The following is a 4,973-nucleotide window of genomic DNA, read 5'->3' as shown; positions in this document are numbered from 1 at the left end:
CCATGGATGGAGAATCACTCCAGGTCTTCAAAGAAGAGCAGGCTTGCTGGTTTCACAGGAGTCAGGGCTGATAAATTATATCAGTTACCCTTGGAAAATATCTCACCATTAAAAATAAACATTTTTGAGGATGGTTCAGCAGTACACACCTGCAGTCCCAGCTCCTTGGGAGGCTGAGGCTGGATTATCACTTGAGCCTAAAAGTTCAAGTCCAGCCTGGGCAACATAGTGAGATCTCTGCATCTAAAAAAAAAAATGTTTTTAATGAATATTATTTTGTGGTTTATTTGTCATTTCACTTTTGCTCAGTTTTAGCCCAGAAGGATTTGAAAGTGAAACTTAAAAAAAAGTCTCCAGTGACCAAGACAAACACAGCTTGAAATGAGAACCATAGAACTGGAGACATTTGTACATTCAAGTGTTTACGCATTTCTGCACACAGCCTGCTTCAAGATTTGTTTATGTCGGCTGAGTGCTGTTCAGGACCAGCCTATTGTACAGGTGGCAATATTATATATTAGGACAGTATCTCATCCCTTGACACTCCTGTGAGAATGAATTATATGGATATCCCACTCTTTATGACATTGCTATGAGCAAGAAAAAGGCAAGCAGCGAGGATCCAGCTTTTTTGGATGATTAGCATTTGTAGTGTAGGAGAATAATTCACTGCCACTCACAGGTGTCTCTAATGGCTGCATTCTCCTTGGCTTCTCTGTGCTGTGGACTACAGTTTTACGCTTTTGTGCAAAAAGGAGCTGATTCCTTATGCTTAAAAGCCGAGACTTGCTCTTTTTAGCTAGACAAGGACTATCATGGCCATCCTAATAGAAGATAGCTTTTCATTGGCCCTCCTGGGTTTCACGCAGACTAGCACTATGCCTTCAAACATAAAAATTAAGATAAAAAAGTTATCTTCTGCAAAAGTGCCAGAGGGAGAAGAGGCAGCTGTCAGTGTCCAGATTTGACTCTGTTAGCTCTCACCTAATCACTTTTGGCAGCCTGTCTTCAAAGCCAAGGAAAGACCTGCATGTGAACACTAACATTGGCCTTGCAAATAATACCACAGTCTCTAAACTTAGCCAATTGTCCCCCACCAAATACCTTCAGGCAGTCAAATTAAATTAGCTATTCTAGAGTTTCTCATCTGTGAGCCTCAAAGTTACATTTTCTAATGTAGTCCATCTGCCACACATGACCACTCAGAAACAAGCTCTAATATTCAACAATGTGAATTCAATGAATATGAAATACCTACTGTGGGGCGGGCAGTTTTCCAGTTCTTTGTAAAATGCTCATATTCAGATGAGAAGTCAGCCATGTACCAGCCTAATTATATATACTATAGTAATTGCTATGATGGAACCATGGAGTTGGAAGCCCACAGTATTAGGGCCTTACAGTTACAAGAGTGATCCCCAGACCTACAGTATTGCATTATCCATAAAATGTTAGAAATGCTATGGGGCAGTGCTTCTTCAATGCTGCTTATGTTGGAATCACCTGGAAGCTTTTAGAAATCCTGATGTCCAGCTGGGCAAGGTGGCTCATGCCTGTAATCCCAGCATTTTGAGAGGTCGACGTGTGTGGATCACCTGAGGTCAGGAGTTTGAGACCAGCCTGACCAATGCGGTGAAATCCTGTCTCTCCTAAAAATACAAAAATTAGCCAGGCATGGTGGCAGGCTCCTGTAATCCCAGCTACTCGGGAGGCTGAGATAGGAAAATTGTTTTAACCTCGGAGGCAGAGATTGCAGTGAGCCAAGATGGCACCACTGCACTCTAGCCTGGTCAACAGAGCAAGACTCCGTCTCAAAAAAAAAAAAAAAAAAAAAAAGAAAGGAATTCTGATGTCTGGTCTGTGGTCCAGCTTTCTTAAATCAGAATCCCTGAGGGGCCAGGTTTCAGTATTTTTTTACTGCCTGCCTCCCCCCCCATCCAAGGGGTTGCTGCCAACCCTGAAAGCCAGTTCTCTTGAGAGGAATGGCCAATGTTGTATGTATACCTATCTTCTAACATGTTATTCAATTGAAGGTAATGTTGCCTACCTAGGAAGAGATTTTCCCATATTTTTGCTAATACTTAAAAGGTATGCTGAAGTCAGCTTTCCAGGAATTATAGGTCTTAGGGCTGTCTCTTAATTCACACTCTAAACCAATCCTGGTAATTTCATTCCTCTACCAGTGACTGACTTAAACATGGATTCATGGTGCCCTTCTGGCCAAAACAAAAGAGGGAATATGGGTTCAGGATGTCTAGGAAAGTGGTCTTCACTCTTAAAGAGGAACTTTAAGAGGTGGTACATTCTTTGTTCTTCCTGCAGTTGAATGTCATTGTGTGATACCTGGAGCCACTGCAGATGACTGATGACCATAGTTACTGAGTGCACATTTGGGCAAAGAGGTCAGAAGGTAGGTCAGAAGTTGTGTTATGGTTGACCTGCTGAATTGTCCAGCCTTCATAACTGTCTGTGATCTCCTTTCTGAAATACTGATTTTTCTTATTTATTAAGATATTTTTAGCTGGATTTTCTTTTGCCTTTTGCTGAAAGCCTCCTAGTAGCTAATATTTATCCCATAGATGAATAATAACAATAATAATGCATGATATAAAATACTGTGTAATAACAAACATAAGTCCTGGACTTTTAATACAGAAAGGACCTGAAACATCATGCAATCCAACTGTTCAGATAGTCTCTGGACAGTGCTGAAATATGTTTTGCTTCCAGCAGAAGAAAAACAGAAAATTTAGAAAACTTGCTGACTTGGTGTTTTTGCAAGTCATCTTCTCATTTTCTGCCTTTGACTTCACAGATGAGGAACATCCAAAGAAATAGATTGTTTCTGCCTGAAGGGGCACAGAATGCACTGCCTGGGGAAACATATTCTTATGTACAAGGCATGCATGTGCATTGCTCATTTGAAAATGGAAGAACAATGAGTGGTTCATGAAGCTATTATTGAGTTTTCCTTTGCTTACCCTCCCTTATGTAGAATTCAAATCTAGAATTATTAATAGAATCAGGAGGAGTTAGTAAATTTAAATTTAATTAATATCATTACACTTTCCAATTGGTTGCGACTAAATTAGAAAAAAAATACTTCTGATATGGTTCAAAAGTAACTTGTAATCATATCTCAAAATTAGTATTTTGGTCTGTTTCACTCATTGCAATATCAGTTCAGCATTCGTTTATTGCAGTATCCTCAGTGCCTAGAATAGCACCTGGCACATAGTAAGTACTCAATAAATACTGATTGAAACAAATAAATGCATGAGTAACTTCCTAATGACTACTATATCTCACCACTGTTTCTAGCTTAGTTACTATCTGAAAGAGAGCACATCCTTAATAATTGTTAGCTGAATAAGTTAATGAATAACTGAACATATCTTATGTTTTATATCAGATATTAGGAGGGTAATGGGTACATTGGCTCCAAAGGCAAAGTATTTATTTACTAAGAGATCCTGAAATATTTTCGTAGAATCCCAAAATGGAGGTTACCAGTCTTCAGGCTTACATATTACATTTTACTTTGCTGATGAAAATTATTATTTTCCTCTTGAAGAAAAATATCCATGCTCTAACTGTGAAACACTACCTTCTTTAAATTTAGAGTTTTAGCATTTTTCTTAATGTCAAGAAATATTTATTTAATGTCTACTTCAAAGAGGCATTGGGCTCAGTATTGCAGAGTAAATAAAGACAAGAAGGATCCAAGGCCTGAGTTTGTAACCTAGGATGACCATATGCTTCTTGAAGTCATAGTAATTGTGATTTCCTGTAATGGTTAGCTAAGTGACAGGCAAGAAGTACTCCATAGGTGTGTGTTGAATGGAAAACTGTTACACTGAATTAAAGACAATATATATCTCTAAAGGAAATGCAAACCACTCTGTGAGGTTTCTAGAGGGAATAGTCTCATCTAGACTTTGGGGGATCTTTCTGGAGAAAGTAATCCTTAGAGACAGAATGCCAATAGTTGCAAATGATAGGAGAGCCTACCTTACATGGATAAATCAGCTTAACCATCACAATGTCATCAGGCATCTTCAAAAAAAGTGAAAAGCACAATTTATCTGGTATCTAGGTTGTTTAGGGGATAGGTCTTCAAAGATAACTAAGAGTTGCCAGGTGTAGTACTTTAATGCCCATATGAGTATTTTTACTTACATCATAGACATAGTCAATGGTTCCTAAACGTTGCTGCATGTTGTAATCACTTGATGGTCTTTGAACACTACAGATGTTTGGTCACCCTCAGATATTCTGATTTAATCAGTATGGAGAGTAACCAGGATATTAAAAATATTAAAACCTTCCCAGGTGACTGCAGTGTGAAGCCAAGTTTGGGACCTGGCTCTTTAAGTGATCTAAAGAGGTATGATGATAAGGCGAGAGCAAGGTGGGAGCTACATTTCGTTTCTGAAGGCTCATTTTGGACTTAGGAGTTTAACATACTGAAAGGAAAGTCTTGCAGGGAATTCACCAAGTAGAGCTGAAATCCAGGAGCAAAGACAACATTTCTTAGTTAGGTTTGGAAGTCATTTGTATGGCAGAACCAGCTTCACCTAATGAACTGTTCATTGTATCAATTTCAGCTGACATTTCTTTTTCACTGGGGAAACTAGCCTAAGCTGCTAAAAAGTTCAGACACCTGTGTTCCGTGCTCTAAAAGTCATCTCAACTTCTTTGGCATGGTACTGTTCAGTTTATTTTATATATATGTTTTTTGTTGTTATGTATTTATGCAAATGAGCTCATCTGATTGGAAAGTAGAGGACTTTTGTCCATGCAACACAAAATACAATAATTCAACTGAATACAGCAAGCTTAGATAAGGACTGTTCAGCAGGGTGACCCCAAACTCTGCTATTTGGCTCAGATTGGTCAGATGTTTTATCATAGAAGTCTCTACGGCATGGTTATGAGAGACAGGACTAGCTGGATTTCCTAGGCCGACTAAG

The sequence above is a fragment of the Piliocolobus tephrosceles genome, chromosome 2 (genome assembly GCF_002776525.5).
Source record: "Piliocolobus tephrosceles isolate RC106 chromosome 2, ASM277652v3, whole genome shotgun sequence".
NCBI lineage: Eukaryota > Metazoa > Chordata > Mammalia > Primates > Cercopithecidae > Piliocolobus > Piliocolobus tephrosceles.
This window is presented reverse-complemented; position numbering follows the sequence as displayed.